General features: G+C 36.4%; 1 non-coding gene across 1 annotated transcript; it reads left to right on the forward strand.

Annotated features, from left to right (window-relative positions):
• The first annotated feature begins 6,856 nt into the window (after positions 1–6,856).
• Positions 6,857–6,963, forward strand: LOC128287102 (small nucleolar RNA R71). The gene has a single exon (XR_008277802.1). It is a non-coding gene; the product is annotated as a small nucleolar RNA R71 (small nucleolar RNA).
• Positions 6,964–19,088: the final 12,125 nt, after the last annotated feature.

Here is a 19,088-nt window from a genome sequence, read left to right on the forward strand (position 1 = left end):
TGACCTATGGATCCCCTTATTAAGTTTCACCCTAATCTGGCAAAATCTTGTCACCCTATTTCTAGGCACGCAATCAACTCCGCTTAATTATGAAAAATGTACTCTTAGACAGAGTCTATTCCTCCTCTGAATAGGAGCATGTCTTGAATCAGTATCCTGGGATATCAAAACAAGAATTAAGAACACATAATTAAGAACAAGTTAAATATTTATCATACGATTCAGAAAATAATAACAAGATTTGTCTTAGGTTTCATTCCCCTTAGGTATTTAGGGAATTTAGTTCATAACTAAATAAGAAAACATCTCAGAAAAATAAAGAATACAAAACATAAAGAAAACCCAAAACTCCTGAAGGGGAATTGAAGAGAGATCTTCAGTTTTGATGATGAATCTGGCTTCTGAGATGAATCAATCGGCTTCCTTGGAGTAATTCCTTACTCCCTATTCTCTGTCTCCTTTTTCCTCCTCCTCTAAGGTGTATTTATAGGCTTTAGAATGCCTAAAAACCCTCAAAATTAGCCTTTTTCAAATTGGACTCAACTTGGGCTCCGTAGAGACACGCCCAGATAATACGCCCGTGTAACACGCCTGTGTTTGATTACTTCAGGCCGTGTTTGAGCCTGCCAAATTGACACGCCATGTGGTCTACCCGTGTGAGGAGGTCCAGGCTGTGTTGATTTCGTACTTTGGCCCATTTTCTCTGTTTTTGGCCTGTTTCTCATTCCTTTCGCTCTCCTATGCTCTTCTAAGTATAAAGCATGAAATTAAAGCACTAGGAGCATCGGATTCACCAATTCTAATGAGAAATCATCCATAAAATGCATTAAACATGGGGTAAAAATATGTGTAATTTACAGTTTATCAAATACCCCCACACTTAAGCATTTGCTTGTCCTCAAGCAAAATTCTCAACTCATAATCAAAATAAATTCTTCTCAACTTATAATTTCTATCAATAATATATCAAATTAATCAATAGGTAATCATACATTGAGAATTCAACTAAAAGAACATAAAGCTCCAAACATTCCAAGTTGAGTACTTAATCATGCAAACATAGGTGTCTCTCCATATCTAAGTAATTACCTTTGATTCAGAATATCACAGAGTTTCATATCCTCGATAAAGATTCACTCAAATCGCTCGAGGTGTTTAAGGACAATAAATGAAGCACTCAATATTCAATAATGAAAAGTCATTACCATAGGCTTGCATGAAAATCAAATCTCCACCACTATAATTTAAGATGATACATCAATCAAAAGGTATTTGGAGGGTTGTAATGAGGCTTGGTTAGGGGGTGTGGTCACAAGCTGAAAGAAAGGGTTAGAATCAAGATTAAATTGAAGGATTGCCTAACTAGAAAAAGAGTTAATCTTCATTTGCGTACAACAGAGCTTCTCTCAAAATATGAAATTACAGATATGTATACATAGTTTTTTTTTTAAAAACAAGTTAAATAATATAGACAACTATTAAAACAAAACATAGCTAAGCAATCCATTCAACTCAAATCTTGACAAAAATAGGGATTAATTTAGGGGATTTCAACAATAATGGGTTAAAGGTTAATATTAAGGGTAATACAAGAAATGACTTGTTAGGCTCAAGGGGGTTTACTAGGGGTTAAGGTAGACTTTTCATGGCATGAGTGGGTTAATCCTAAGTGCCTTAATTATTTTGACATATCAAACCAAATGGTGTGGTCTCGACATGCATAATCAAGCAAGTTCTAGAATAACAGTTCAATATTGACGTACTCAAAGCAATAATAAAAGTAAGCATGAAAGAATTAATAGATGCTCCAAAGGATAAAAAATCTCACAAAAATTATGGCTTTTTGATGTTGAGACTTGTGAATTCCAATTCAAAGTAATACCTAGGCTTTGGGAAATAACCTAAGATTTTGAATTCTTAAAAATCAACTCATCATGCTTGATTCTCTAATGTCTTAAAGTTTAAACAATAAATGCATAAATTGCTTATGTTTTAATTCAAGATATATTAATCAAAATCATAAATCAATCGAAATTTATCCAAAATATGATATGAGAGCTTTTTAAGAGAACAAGGCAGTCATTCAAGGATTTTTCTGATAATAAATGAATACCCCTCACACTTAAGATGTACATTGCCCTCAATGTACAAAAATGGATATTGAAGTGTAAAAATAAGATAGGGAGAGAAGTGAAACTTCCTGTATGATAAATTTCTCGAACTGGAGTTTTGGAGAGGAATCGGTTCGAGAGTGGAGGGGGATACTTCGGTGGTCGTAGAGGTTCATTAGGCCATAAGTCCTGCGCCAAAAGGATATTATCTCTAATGGTAACTATGGTCGTGGGTGAACAGGACATGGCAGTCGTGGAAAACCTTTTCCGGTGGAGTTGTAGTTCTTATGCGATGATGAGCTTAAGAGCTCAATATAACTGTGATAAAATCAGGAACTTTTTAAGGGATATTAGGAAGAATAATTACTCATAAAGAAAAACCGAAATTGATAATTAAAAATAAAATTCTAAAATCTGCTAAAAATAAATAAAAATAAAAATAAAAAGTAGTTTTAATAAAAATTAAAAGCATAAAATAATAAATAAATGTTTCTAAACATCTTCATCACTGGATGGTTCACGAGGTGGGACTGGCGATGAGATGTGGAGGTGCTAACAAATCTGCTGTAGAGTAGCATTAATGTTGTCAAATCATTGAAAACACTGCTGCTCGAATTAGGTGAGGTGCTCAGAGATGTCAGCATATGAATCCGCCGCATGAACTGGACGAGAGGATGGTGGTGGCTGAGTCGGTGGGTCCTCGTGCTGTGGGGGGACATCATCAAGAATGTCCTTGTAGGCCTCCTTCTCGGTAGATTGAGCGAGACGATACTGGGGAGGGTAGGTTTCTCAGTGTCTATTGATCATCCTCATGCTAAGCATGCTCGAGATGCCTTGTGGAGACATTAGGCCGATGAGGGTGAGGGATGATTCTTGGGCCGGGGTGTTAAGGAGCCCAAAATGTCACGTCAGTTAGTAACGTAGGGGCCAATAGAGATGACCCCCTTCCGATGCCACTCCGTCTGGTGTTGAATCGTAAGGGTGATGAAATAGGCAAGGTCGACGACGTGCCCTTGCGACATGCACCATAAGAAGTAGACGTCGTGGGCGTTGACGACGCCAGTGCTCTCTCGCCTCCCTATAATCGTGTGAGCTAAAATAACGTGTAAGTACCTTAGGGATGGTGGGAGGACTGATGCCTTGGACCGGCTAGGACTGTACGAGGCCGTGCTAGGGGCCAAAGTGTGCCAACACTTCGAGGGAGAGAAATGTATGTGGCGACTGAGAGCATGTAGTTCATTCTCCTCCCTGAACTCCTCCGTATATAAGCCTAGTGCAGCACCAAACTCTGGGACGCTTAGCTGGAGGATTAATCTGCCTAGGTGAAATTGAACCATGCCGGGATCATCGTACCTTGTCATTACGGTTTGAAGATGGAACGTTGAGCATAGTTCCATCGTGAGCTCAAGGTATGTCGGCTCGATAATCCCAAAGAACAGCTCCCAAGGGTCGGTGGTAAGAAGAGCCCAAATCGTGTCAGCCAACTGGACTTCTTCGATAGCAGCCCAGTCGATGCAACGGCCCACTACTAAAGGTCGGGCCCGTAGTATTTGAAACAGTTCTCCTTGGGGCCCGTTGGGGAATTGGAGGAAAGGGTGACAAATTTCTATGGTAGGACCTCAAGAAGATGACGCTCCCTTCCTTTTCTTTGAAGTGGGGACAGCGGATTTCTTTCCTCGTGAAGACGACATCGTATACCTATAATTTGTAAAGAAGAATAATAGTAAATACATGAATTTGGAAAGCCATGAATTTAAACTACTAATTTCAGCCAAAATATGAACCAAACTCAACCAACAAAATTCTTTTTGATAGCATAATTTCGTGACATTGTAAGGGCATGAGGATGAGCAAAATAATGGCATGTGAATGACAAAGGAATGAAGCTTTCTTAACAACCTACATTAACATAAAATGCATGATAAATAATCTAATAATGTAGGAGATAATGAACAAAATGAACATAGTATGATAAAAATAACAATTATTTTAAAAATAAGCATTAAAAATAAGTAGAATAGAGGTGAAAAGAGTGAAGAAACGCTAAGGGTGAGAGATTGGGCATCAAAAATGGAGTGAGAAGTGGCGCACGGGCGTAGCAAGGAGGCCATGTGGACTTGCAGCGGCTAGGGTTAGGGTTTTTGAATAGAGGAGACAATGAATAGTGCAGCCTATTTATAGATTTTGGGACACACAGCCATGGGACACGCCAGTGTGCCCCAATTTCAGCCCGTGTGTTTCACGTTTTTCCTATTTTGGCTCGTGTGAAATTTGACACATGCCCGTGTGCCTCAAGCGTGTTGGTGAACACGGCCATGTTTCATAGCCGTGTCTAGCTTCATTCGCTTCTCCTACGCCCGTGTATGCAAGCCCCACGCCCGTGTTAATTTAACAGGTTCGACCATGGGTGTTAGACACGGGCGTGTCTCACGCCCGTGCTAGTTTCTCAGTTTCAAGCACGGGTCTTCCACACGGGCGTGTCGCATGCCTGTGTTGTTTTGGTAGGCTTGACCACGGTCATATTGCACGGACGTAGCATTTAATCGTAGCCCATGTTGGGGAAACCTTTTGCCCTGTTTTCACACGGCCTTATGCACGCCCGTGTGCTTGGCCGTGTCTCTGCGGAAATACCTGTATTCGAGATTTCTATTAGTAAAGTTAGGATTTAAATACCAAAATTGAAAGAAATTACTATTGTTAGTGCTTGGTTTGCCTCCCGAGAAGCGCTTATTTATAGTCTAAGCTCAACTTAACTCTCCGTTGAATAATCATGGTGGTTTGAGGAGTTTATACTCTCCATTCCTGCTATCAATCTCATCAAAATAGGGTTTTAATATGGTGTTGTTTACCTTAAAAGTGCCGAACTTGGGATGACTCACCTCTACCGTACCGAATGGAAAAATACTGAGTACCGTAAGAGGGATTTCGTTATTCGGTGTTGTAGTGACAATATGGGGATCTGCGGCATCTAATAAGACCTTATCACCAACCTTAAGTTTGTTTGGAGAGGTATAGGGCTTTTTTTGGCGTAGTTTCAGTTTTTCGAGTGTTCTTGGTTTGTGCGTCCGCCATTCATCGAGTTCCTCAATTTGTAGTCTTCAATCTTCATGAATAGGTCCTCTACTATTACTTGAGAATGACTCATGTGCTTCCTTCAGACTCATTTTTTGTAAAGTAGGTTGCACCATACAGTTAGTTTAGTAGGATGGTTTAAATAATTACCTTCAATCTCTGATGTGTTGCCAGAATTGCGAGCTTGAAGGGTGATTGTTTCGTCTCCCACCCGGAGTGTGAGTTCACCTATGCCAATATCAATGATGGTTTTAGCAGTTACTAAAAAGGGCTTTCCTAGGATTGAGGGAGTGTTGCTATCCTCTTCTATGTCTAGAACAATAAAGTCAACAGGAAATATAAATTTATCGATTTTGACTAGCACATCTTCAATAATACCTCTAGGGAATCTTATAGTTTTATCTGCTAATTGAATGCTCATCCTAGTCTGTTTGGGTTTCCTAAGACCTAGTTGCTTAAACATTTTGTAAGGCATGATGTTGATACTAGCCCTTAGATCAGCCAATGCATAATTAACGTCTAAACTACCAATTAAGCAAGGAATCGTAAAACTCCCTGGATCTTTTAATTTGTTGGGTAGTTTATTTTGGAGAATGGTCGAGCAAACTGCGTTCAACTCCACATGCGACGCCTCGTCCAACTTTCAATTATTTGCTAAAAGCTCCTTTAAAAATTTCATTGTGTTTGGCATCTGCGATAGAGCTTCAATAAACGGTAAGTTAATATGTAATTCTTTTAAGAGTTTAAGGAATTTACCAAAATTTTCATCTGAGCAGTCTTTCCTTGTCGCGTTGGGGTATGGCACACGAGGTTTATATTCGACAGTTACTGGTTTGTTTGTACTTTGATCTACCTCACCTTGACCTTTGCTCACCATAGTTTCTTGCCTCGGTTCTGGTTCAGGCTTAACGACTCCTTCGTCATCTTGAATATTAATTGCGTTGAGTTGTTCCCCTGGGTTAGGTTTGGTATTACTTGGCAAACTACCCTGTGGTCGTTCGGAGATTAGTTTGGAAAGCTAGCCTATTTGAGTTTTGAGCCCTTGGGTCTACACTTGTTGATTCTTAAGTGCTGTCTCGGTGTTCTGAAAATGGGTTTCTGACACTGATATGAACTTTGAGAGCATCTTTTCAAGATTTGGCTTCTTTTCCTGTTGGTAGGGTGGTTGTTGGTAGCCCAGAGGATGTTGTGGTCTTTGATTTCCTTGGCCTCCCCACGAAAAATTGGGATGGTTCTTCCAACCTGCATTATAAGTGTTACTATATGGATTGTTTTGTGGTCGAGGATTATTACCCATGTAGTTTAATTGCTCGTTATCCATGCTGTGGCCATAAGGTTGGTATTTCGAATGGTTTGTTCCACCGCTACTTGCTTCGCACTGCATTACTGGGTAAACCTGTGAAGAATTAAGAAAACCATCAATATTTTTATTTAAGAGTTCCACCTGATTAGAGAGCATGGTGACCGAATTGACATTAGAAACGCCAGCTGTTTTCGTTGGCTTTGTCCTCATGACTTGCCACTGATAGTTATTCAGTGACATGTCCTCAATAAACTCATAGGCATCTTCTGATGTTTTATTATTAATGGTTCCGCCCACTGCTGCATCAACCATTTTCCGAGTCAAAGGATTTAGACCATTGTGAAATGTTTGAACTTGGAGCCAAAGCTGTAACCCATGGTGAGGGCACCTTCTCAAAAGGTCCTTGTATCTCTCCCATGCATTGTAGAGTGTTTCTAAATCCATCTGCACAAAAGAAGAGATAGCATTACGTAATTTAGCCGTTTTAGCCGGCGAAAAATATTTTAGTAAAAAATTTTTGGTCATTTGTTCCCAAGTAGTAATTGACCCTCGTGGTAACGAGTTCAACCACTGTTTAGCTTTGTTCCTCAATGAAAAGGGAAATGACCGAATACGTATGGCATCATCAGAAATGCCACTAATTTTAAATGTATCGCAAAATTCTAGAAAGTTTGCTAAATGGGATCTTCATCCTGTAAACTATCAAACTGAACAAATTGTTGTATCATCTTAATAGTGTTAGGTTTTAATTCAAAAGTATTTGCAGCTACAGCAGGTCTAACTATGCTAGATTCAGTTCCTGTTAAAGAAGGTTTAGCATAATCATACATAGTACGTGGAGTAGGATTTTGATTAACCGCAATTCCAAGAGGTAATTGATTGCCTTGGTTTTCAGCCATCTCTTCGGTTGGGGTTGAGTATCATCTTCTTGCTCGTCCTCTGTGTATCTTAAGCTTCGCTTTATTTCTCTTTGGTTTCTACGAACTGTGCGATCTATTTCTTCGTTAAAAAGTAATGGCCCTGACGAGTTTCTTCTAGTCATAAACTATGAAAACCTGCCAAGAGAAAGAAAGAGTAGGTTAATAAATAATAATAATAAAATTAAATTAAATTGCAAGAAAAATAAATGGCTAAAGTAATAAAAATTGAGCGTTGCTAATATTTCAGTCAATGGCTAAAGTAATAAAAATTGAGCGTTCCTAATATTTCAGTTCCCCAGCAACGACGCCAAAAACTAGATTGCGTGATTTCGTGATAGGTTTTAAATATTTATAATTAGTTGTTCTTGAAACTAACTATTATCGCGATGTAGGCAAGTGTACCTATCGAATAGTAGTATAGTTTTAGCAAGACCTGATTGTCGAACCCAAAGGAACTAAAAGTAATAGTAACGGCTGTCTTTTTATTATCTAGCCTAAGAATAAAGAGGTTTTGTTTTAATTAACTAATTATCTAAACTAAGAACTCATAGAGAAAAGAATTGGGGAATTGCTTTTGGGAAAAATCGATTGACTTAAGACAATACCTAAGGACAAATCCACCTAGACTTTACTTGTTATTCTGGCTCCGAATCGGACGATTTATTCATTTTCCGTAGAGATCCCTAAGTTATGTTATTATCTCTATTCAAGACTAATAACGTCTAATCCCTAGATTGAATAACCGAGACTTTTATCTAATTAACACTCTAGGGTTGCATTAACTTGACCTATGGATCACCTTATTTGGTTTCACCCTGATCTGGCAAAATCTTGTCACCCTATTTCTAGGCGTGCAATCAACTCTGCTTAATTATGACAAATGTACTCCTAGACAGGGTCTATTCCTTCTCTGAATAAGAGCATGTCTTGAATCAGTATCCTGGGATATCAAAACAAGAATTAAGAACACATAATTAAGAACAAGTTAAATATTACGATTCAGAAAATAATAACAAGATTCGTCTTAGGTTTCATTCCCCTTAGGTATTTAGGGAATTTAGTTCATAGCTAAATAAGAAAACATCTCAGAAAAATAAAGAATATAAAACATAAAGAAACCCCAAAACTCCTGAAGGGGAATTGAGGAGAGATCTTTAGTCTTGATGATGAATCTAGCTTCTGAGATGACTCAATCAGCTTCCTTGGAGTAATTCCTTACTCCCTATTCTCTGCCTCCTTTTTCCTCCTCCTCTAAGGTGTATTTATAGGCTTTGGAATGCCTAAAAACCCTCAAAATTGGCCTTTTTCTGAATTGGACTCAACTTGGGCTCGGTAGAGACATGCCCATGTAACATGCCTGTGTTCGATTACTTCAAGCTATGTTCGAGCTGCCAAATTGACACAGTCATGTGGTCTGCCCGTGTGAGGAGGTCCAGGCCGTGTTGATTTCATACTTTGGCCCATTTTCTCCGTTTTTGGCCTGTTTCTCGTTCCTTTCGCTCTCCTATGCTCTCCTAAGTATAAAACATGAAATTAAAGCATTGGAGCATCAAATTCACCAATTCTAATGAGAAATCATCCATAAAATGCATTAGACATGGGGTAAAAATATGTATAATTTACGGTTTATCACGCCCTGGAAGAAAGTTCTTCAGTTTCATCGTAAAGGAAAGCTAAGTTCGTGATTTATCGGGCCCTATGAGATTACTGAGAGAATCGGACCTGTTGCATGTTGATTAGCTTTACTGTCAGAACTAGAAAAGATTCACAATGTCTTTCATGTGTCTATGTTACGACAGTACTGATCTGACCCTTCACATGTTATCTCTCCGACAGATGTCGAGATACAACCTAACATGACATACAGTGAATAACTGATTAGAATTCTAGCACGAGGGGTGAAAGAATTGAGAAATAAAAATGTAGCTTTAGTAAAAGTTCTTTGGCAGCGGCATGGAATAGAAGAAGCTACCTGGGAACCCGAGGAAATTATGAGAAAGCAATATCCGTACCTCTTTATTGGTAAGATTTTCGAGGACGAAAATTCCTTTAGGACGAGAGTTGTAATAACCCGTTTTCAGTGAAATCGAAACAATGGTTTCGGGACCACAAATTCTAAGTCAAAAAATTTATATTATTATTATTTTATGTTCTACTGTATGATAGATATGCAGTGTAAAAATTTTGTTAAGAAATTTTACCGCTTACATACCTAATTTGATGAAAAGGACTAAATTGTATTAAGTGCAATAGTTGAGTTCTAATAGCTAAAAGTATTAAATAGTTATAGAATATTAAATTGGAGGTCCTTATATTATAAATAGACCATTAAAATTCTTAGTGGATAAGTATGAATAGTCATCATTGGAAATTTAATGAATTATTAAGGGTAATTTTGGAAATTAGTGATTTAAGTTAAAATAAATAAAATAAAATAATCTATTATCATCATCATCCACCAAAAAAAAGAAAGAAAGAATCCTAGCCATGGAAGCTTGAAATGTTATTTGCTCAATTAGGTATGTATTCTTGTCCCGTTTTTAATGATTTTTATGTTTCCGAGATCGTAGTAGCTTAATCTAGCTAGCTCGGAGATTAATTTGCAAAACTGTTAAAGTATTAGACTTTTGCCATTTATGAGTATGCTTGAATTTTGAAGCTTTATGATAGAAACTAAAAGGTTGTTGTTAAATAAATAACTTTTGTAAAGAGAATTTTGATGAGATTATCAATTAGGGATTAAATTGAAAAAGATGATTAATTTATGGTAAAATTGTAAAGTTGTGAATTATGTGGGCTACTATTAATATGTATAAAAATTGGCTAGGCTTGAGTAAGGATTAAATTACATGAAAGTCATTTTCCGAGCCTAGGGACTAAATTTTAATAAATTAAAAGTATAGGGAAAATAGTAATTTTTCCAAAAATGTGTATTGGACTAAATAGAATATGAATTATATTAAATTGAGTTAAATTCATTTGTATAAATCTGGCTAGACCTAGTACGGAGTTAGATCGAGGCAAAGAAAAATATCGGATTAGTCACCTTTGTATCTACATAAACTCGTCGAGGTAATTTCGTGTAAATAAATTGTACATTAATATTGTTAAATTGGATTATTGTTTGTGAATTGTACAATTGCCATTAATAAACACTATTTGTATATTCGGCGATTTTCGAGTCCCGTTTGAACCTTATGAAATTCGTAGGATACAGATGACATGTCATTAGGGTTACTGATTTGGTTGGGCTTTTGCATGTGTTGCGAACACACCACTGCTCTTTTGAGCTTCCCGATACTCAGCTCACATAAGCTTCCCGTTATTCAGCTCGCATGAGCTTCCTGCTATTTAGCTTGGAAGAGCTTACTGTTTATAGCTTGTATGAGAATACATGAATATTCATTAACGAATTACAGTTCAGTACACCTTGTTTGTACTACCCGTGTATCCAATGATATTTTAAATGGTTCAACGGGAACAGTTCTGTTATGAAATCATATGAGTTTGATATGAACTATTATTGGCATATACATGAAATATGGTTATTTGATGAACTCAACCATGTGCATTGGATTTTATATGTGATTTTCATGGCTAATATGTTGATGATCATGTGTATAGGATTTTGGCCAAATTGATTGAGTTATGGTATGTTTACTTACCTATTTTGTGGAAATATGGTAAGTTAAATTCTATATTATACGAACTTACTAAGTTTAAATGCTTACTCTGTGTTTTTTTCAATGTTTTATAGTATCTCGGAAGCTCATTCGGGTTGAAAGCTAGTTGGAGCTATTTCACACTATCTATCAACTCTTTTGGTACTTTCAGTAAATTAATTCCAGTTATAATGGCATGTATAGGTTATTTTGGCCAAATGTTGGAATATAGATGTTTTGTTGAGACTAGCCATTTGAATGGCCTGTGTTTGTATATTTTGAGGTGTATATAAGTGGCTTTATCATATTTATTATGGGTTTGATATGGTAGAATGAAAGAAAGTAAAATGTAGTTCGAATATGCATACATGTATTTGGTCATTTAGGTAAATTTAGATACTTGTTGACATGTTTTTTTTAAGTTGTCAATTCAGGTGCCTAAGGGCATATTGGTTGTATGTTGTGATATTTCATGTTTAAGACTTGATTTTGGATTCATTTGAATGCCTTGTTATGACTTGTTGATGTGCAAAAATGTTGAGTTAGGTTGATGTCATATTGGGTGAGAAATGTGATTTGAAAAATGACCTATTTTTGTCCACACGGGCAGAGACACGGGCATGTGTCTTAGTCGTGTGGGACACATGGATAGGTGACATGGTCGTGTGTCTCCTATATCTTTTTAGTTACGCAAGTCAGTATGCTCACATGGCCTAACACATGGGCGTGTGGCTCGGCCGTATGACCCAAGTTAGAGAGTTATACGGGCGTGGACACGGGCTGGGACACAGCCATGTGTCCCTATTTCGAATGTCCACAAGGCCTAAGACACAGGCGTGTCTCTTGGCCATGTGACCCCTGCAGCTTTGAAATATTTTAATGTTTTTTGAAAAATTCTTCGAGCATCCGATTTAGTTCGAACTTGTTTCTAATGCATTTTTTGGGCCTCGAGGGCACATATAACAGACAATATGTTCGATTTCGATTGGTTTATGACATGAATATTATATGACGTAAAATGTTTGACATTTCTATCTATTTGTTTTGTAAACTTCGATAATGCTCCATAACCCTGTTCCGACGATGGATACGGGTTAGGGGTGTTATAGTATCACACTTATGACAAGGTCATTGGATGAGCATTGAGTAAGTAGATTTCGTAATAGTATGTAACAACGGAGAGCTCATTCACGATTGGAATGACTTTGTGACTAAATTAGTTTATAATTATTAGGCGAAAAACTAAAACTTAATTATAAATTATTTGAATAGGTCTGCTACCCTAGCACGTCTTTGTCTGCTCTCTCTGGTAGGAATTAGGTTTTTCTTGTCTTTTTGCAAAATTCTGTTTTGTTTCTTTGACAGCGACTTAGTGAAAAATTTTCCTTTGATTTTTTAATAAATTTGGAATTCTCGTTTATGCATTGATCTCACTCATGGAGTCAGAATTTTTCGGTTTATTAATTAATGAGGAGGAAGATGAGATTCTATAAGTTCAAGTCGAGTCAAACTCAGAGAGGGAGGTGGAAATGTTTTGTTTAGTGGGGTGTTTTCTCACAGCCAGTATTATTCACTTCCCAGCAATGAAAAGCACAATGGCTAATCTATGGCCTCCTGTTAGGGGTGTTCAAATACGAGATCTAGGAGAAAAAAGGTACTTATTTCAATTTTTTCATATTTTGGATATAGAGAGGGTTTTAAAAGGTTCACCTCGGACTTTTAATAATCATTTATTAGTGTTATACAAGCTTCAGTGGGGAGAGGACCCATTAAGAGTTCCTTTAATTTTACACCTTTTTGGGTTCAGATTCATGACATCCCAATTGGTTTCTTTTCTGATAATCTGGCACTGCAGCTGGGTAATTTTATTAGAAAATTTATTGAGTATGATGGCTCTAATTTAGGAAAAGAAAATTGTAATTATATGAGGATAAGAGTCCAGATTGATATTCAATGACCTTTGAAGAGGAAAAAACATCTTATGTTTTTATGAAACTTGTTTATATGTTCGATTTAAATATGAAAGGTTGTCTCTTTTCTGTTTTTATTGTGGTTGATTGGGTCATAGTGACTCTTTTTACGAACTAAAAATGGCAGTGGGAGTGGAATGTGCAAAATTGGGGTGGGATCTATCTTTGCGTGCTCAATCTCAGAGAGCTGTAGCCATGAATAGTGTTTGGTTACTAGAGGAAGGAGAAGATGTATGGGATGCAAACCGTGGGAAACGTCATGTTTTAGGGAATAATTTGGAGGTTCGTGGAAAAAATATGGAAAACAAGAGTAATATAGATCCAGTATTGGGTATTAGTTTGGAGGGAGGAAGGTCGAACTCATGTCAAGGAAGGGGAAATGTGAATGCGGAACTTTTCCATACTACCATGGAACACGATCTAGAAGACGAAGTGCTAATTGGATAGGAAGGAAAAAAGAGGTCTAGATGGGAGATTGAAAATTCTACAATCAGGGAAGAGATTAACATAGTGGAGGGAAGGAATAAGAGAATGGTGGAAACAAATAATTTATTATTGGTGGATACCAAGAGGCAAGCCGACCGAGCGCAATGAAAATCTTGAGTTGGAATGTTTGTGGTTTGGGGAACCCACAGATAGTTCGAAGACTTTGGCATATGCTAAAGTTACATAATCCCCAAATGGTCTTCTTTGTGGAGAAAAAAATTAATAGAAGTCATATGGAAAGAGTTAGAAGAAGATGTGGTTTTGTTAATGGTATTGATGTAGAAGCAATGGGTTCTAGAGGAGGTTTATGTTTGGCGTGGAATGGGGACACAAAGTCTTGCTCCAAAGTTTTTCGAAAAGGCATATTGACATGGTCATAGAGGAAATAGATGAAGGTAATAAGTGGAGATTTACTGTTTTTTACAGTTCTCCTTATCAATACAATAGGGATGAAGCGTGGAATCTTTTACGACAATTACATATTGATAGAGATATGCCATGGATGGTATGTGGGGACTTCAATGAAATTCTCTATGGATTTGAAAAAAAGGGTGGTTTAATTCGTGAGGAGGGTAGAATGGAAGCTTTTCGAAAAGTGTTGGAAGATTGTAATTTAGTGGATATGGGGTTTTGTGGGAACTAGTTCACGTAGGAAAGAGGAAATCTTCCAGAGACAAATATTCAGGAACGTCTTGATAGGGGTGTGGCCACCGATAGATGGTTGTCTCTATTTCCAGAGTCTCAAATTCAACACTTACCTTATTCTTTTTCTGATCATTGTCCACTACTACTTACTACAAAGTGGGAAGAAAATGGTCGCTTTAATAGAAGTTTTAAATTTGAAGCATGGTGGGTCATGGAAGAAACATTTTTTGGAGAGGTTAGGAACATTTGGGAAAAGTCAACAGGTGATTTTTTGAACAAGCTGGAAAGTGTCAAAAAAGAGTTACAAGAATGGGCCGATAAAATTCGTTACAGCAGGAAAGTAAAGAAGAAGCTGTTAACCTCTAAATTAATAAAATTACTGGAAGATGATAGAAGTGATGAAAATCTTGTAGAGCTCATTGACACAAAGGTAGAACTTAATTTTGAGATTGAAAAAGATAAACGTTATTTGGAATAGAGGGCGCGAGTTAATTGGCTCAAATTAGGCGATAGAAATACTATTTTTTTCATAAACAAGCGACATAGAGACGGAAGATGAGCTTTATCTGATGAGGGCAGGGAGACGGATAAAGTCGAAGAAATGGAAGAGGTTGCTAGAACTTATTTCTAAAATCTATTTTTAGCTAGAAGAAGGGGGAATTATAATCATATTTTATCAGGTATTGATCGATGCATTTTTCATGAAGATAATTCTAAAATTAAGGCGAGATATACAAAAGATAAGATATGGGAGGCACTGAAAGAAATGGGTCCAACAAAAGCACCTGGAGAGGATGGACTTCCAGCGCTCTTTTATCAAAAGTGTTGGTCAATTATTGGAGAAGATATTACATCATTCTGCCTTAATCTTCTAAATGAAGGTATGAATCTAAACGTAATAAATAAGACTAATATTGTGTTAATTCCAAAAATTTCAAATCCTTTGAGTATTACTCAATTCAGACCCATCAGTTTGTGCAATGTGCTATATAAATTGATGGCCAAAGTCATCGCCAATTGGCTCCGATCAGTTATGGACAAATGTATCGATTTAGCATAGAGTGCATTTGTGCCTGGGATACTGTTTTATGATAATGTTTTATTAGCTTATGAACTACTTCATACTTTAAAGCAAAAAAAGGTGGGGAAGAAAGGGTTTATGGCAGTGAAACTAGATATGAGTAAAGCATACGACAGGGTTGAGTGGAAGTTTGTAGAAGGAGTAATGAAGAAAATGGGTTTTGATTCAGATTGGGTGGATTCGTTAATGAAATGCGTAATGATAGTATCGTACTCCATGGTTTTTAATGGTTTTACTGGTCAATACTTTTCCCCTTCTAGAGGTTTTAGACAGGGTGATCCTTTATGCCCTTTTTTGTTTCTATTTTGTGGGGAAGGATTATCTAGCCTTATGAGGTCAGCAATGAAAAAAAAGATTAATAGAGGGGTCAAAGTGAGCAGAAGTGGACCACAGATTTCACATTTGTTATTTGCAGACGACTGTATTTTGTTCGGAGAGGCCACTGAAAGAGGAGCAGTTTATCTGAAACAGATTCTACATGAGTATGAGAAATGTTCTAGTCAGAGTGTTAATTATACTAAATCGACTATTTTCTTCAATTCTAATACACAAGAGGGAGAGAAAAGAATTGTTACTAGGGTGCTTGGAGTATGCAACTCAAATAATCCAGAAAGATATTTGGGTTTACCTAATTTAGTGGGTAGAAAGAAGAAAACGTCTTTTCAAAGCCTAAAGGATAGATTACTGCAATGAATTGATAATTGGAGTATAAAGCATCTTTCACAAGGAGGAAAGGAGGTTTTTATTAAGGCAGTTCTCCAATCCATTCCAACCTACTCAATGGCATGTTTTTTACTTCCAAAAACCATTTGTACCGAATTAGAGGGTATAATAGCAAAAATTTGGTGGAAGAAAAATCGAGGTAAAAAAGGCATTCATTGGTGCGCTTGGAAGGATATGTGTGCGTGAAAAGATGAATGAGGTCTTGGCTTTCGAAAACTTGATAAATTTAATGTTGCATTACTAGCTAAATAGGGTTGGCATCTGATTAATTATCCTTGTTCCTTGTTAGCTCGAGTTTTAAAAGTGAAATACTATCTGTCCTCAAACTTTTTAAAAGCTCAATTAGGAAACTCACCTTCACTTACCTAGAAGAGTGTGTAGGCAACTAAAGGACTTTTGGAGAAATGATTATGATGAAGGGTCGGGAAGGGGGATCGCATTTCTGTCTGGTTTGACATCTGAATACCGAATGTTGAGGAAGATAGGTTGCAGAATCACAGAAGCAATGTTAATATTGAGTTTGTTTCATATTTGATTGATGAAGCGAGTAGATCATGGAAAACAGAGTTATTGGTCAATACCTTTCAAGCAGAGATTGTTAAAAAAATCATGCAGATCCTATTGGCAAGGGCTGTGCACAACGATTTCCAAGTATGGGGAGGGGAACCATCTGGTAATTTCTCCGTTAGAAGTGCCTACAAACTATTACAATGGGCTACACTGGTTCCTAGTAATAATAATTTACAGGCCAAGATTAAAACTTTTTACAGAAAACTATGGAACCTACATGTTCCTTCAAAACTCAAAATTACAGTCTGGAAAATTTCCTGGAACTACATCCCTACTTTTGCTAATATTAAGATAAAAACGAGTTGCTGTTGAGACTCAATGCCCCAGGTGTCATTGGAATGAAGAAGACAGTATTTAGATTTTTCGGCAATGTCCTACAACGGAGGAAGTATGGAGAAATTTACAATTTTCTTGGGTGCTTAATTGTAACAATCAAGAAATTTGGGAATGGCTTACATGGGTTTTCAACGGGGGACATGCGAACAGTGTCGTCTTTTCTGCTGTGGATTATGGATCATCTAGACAAGTAGAAATAAGCTCCTTTATGAAAATAGAAACACAACAAGCTCAGATATTTCCAATCACATAAATAGTTATGTTTCGGAGTTAAAAGGTTTAGATGAGAAAATACTTAGCTTTGATTCTGATAGAGATCTCAAACATGATGAACAAAGAACGCGTCCAACCATCTATTTTGATATGGCTTTCAACCAAAAGTTTTTCAGATCAGCTTCGGGTTTGATTGTACGTGCGATGGATGGGGAAATCTTGGCTTCTAAATTGATACTTCACTCTGACGTTGCATCATCATTTGTGGCAGAGGCTATTGTAGGATTAGATGCAATAAGATTAGGTAGTTCTATGGGTTTTAATGCATGCATGATTCTGGTTGATTCTAAAACAGTTATCAAGAAATGCCAAAGTACAGATTATGATAGATCAGTTATTGGAGCACTAATTAGAGATATCCAAATCTTAAACATACATTTTCAAAACTTGGGGTTTCTTTTCATCCCAAAATCAGAAAATCTCTTTGCTCACTTTATCGCTAGAGAAGAATTGAAAGACAATGAAAATCATTACCTGGAGGGAGGCGTCTCAAGCTGGGTTCAAAGAGAAGTGGAGAGGGTAAAGTCGAGAGCTCCAGATTAAAGAATAAGAAACGACTTTTTCTGAAAACTTGTGGTAGAAGATAAAATATTTGAAGAGATTTGATCACTCTGTTATTTCAAACAGTTGTGACAGTTCGGATGATAGGACAAGACATTAAGAGGGCAGCTATTGATGTCGACTGGAATTAAAAGGAGTAGGTTTCCAATTTTTTCAGTTTATTTTCTTTATGGGCAGTTTTGTTTTGCTTTATTTAGGTTTTTAGCTTATTGGACCTACTTTGTTTGGACCCAAGTCCAAGTTGCAGGAGATCATTTGTTCCTTTTACAGTTCTTATTATTTAAATAAAAGCAGTTGACTTAGTCAAAAAAATTATAAATTATTTGAGCTCTGATTACATATGTCTAATCAGTCCCTCCGCTAGCTCGTTGAAACCAAAAATGAATTGCATTTAGAATAAGATGAACATAAATGGATAGAAATGATAAAGTTAGAGAAATGAGTCACATTCCCAAATGAATGTGTTTTCTCCTGAAGTATAAAATGACTTGATAATTAATTTAAGTTTTAATTATCATTTAATTAAATAATTAAAGTTCGAACATAAAATAAAATTAATTAGTCATTGTGAATCCATTAAATATGAAATTTAAATATATTTTCTCATAGATTTTTACGGTAAAGTTGTCATGACTTTTAACGGTATTAGAATTGGTTTGAGAAATATGTTTAATTGGAATAAATTAATTTATAAATAATATTTATTTTGGGAAATGAAAAACATGTATTGGGTTGGATTCAATTATAAAATGTTGGGTTAAAAATTTAGGAAGTACATATAATTAGACCTATTACACGGGAGACTCAAACATCCCTAGTGTATTTAACTAGAGAGTGTTGCTCCCTTCTTCTAGTTAAACCAAATGACTAGTTTTTCTATTAAATAAGTTGTAATGACCTGATTTTAAATGATATTAAAAAATGCGGTTTAAGAACCCTCTTTGGTCACTAAAATTTAACTTTTTACAAAATGTTCACTAATGTTATTGATTTGTAACGTTTTGGTCACTCAGTTATTAGCTATTGTTAATGGTATAAAGTGAATTGACATACCATGTTAAAAATATCAATTCAAACAAAAAATTTTAGTCAAGTTGCACATCTAATCCCTAAACTTAATTTTTTTATCTTTTTGAGCAATTTAATAGATAAAATAAAAAATATTTAAAATTCAAAATATATAAACTAAAATTTTAAAAATCTCAATTTAAAGCCTTCAACCGACAAAGATGAACCTAGAAAATGAACATGTTTTTGACGATCTTTGCCATCATCTTAGCTCATTTCCCTCATTTATGAATCACGATTTATAGCCTTCAACCTTCGTCATATACTCCTAAAGTTATACCACCTTAAACCTTCCATCCATCATTTC

Source organism: Gossypium arboreum, chromosome 13 (genome assembly GCF_025698485.1).
Source record: "Gossypium arboreum isolate Shixiya-1 chromosome 13, ASM2569848v2, whole genome shotgun sequence".
In the NCBI taxonomy this organism is placed as follows: domain Eukaryota; kingdom Viridiplantae; phylum Streptophyta; class Magnoliopsida; order Malvales; family Malvaceae; genus Gossypium; species Gossypium arboreum.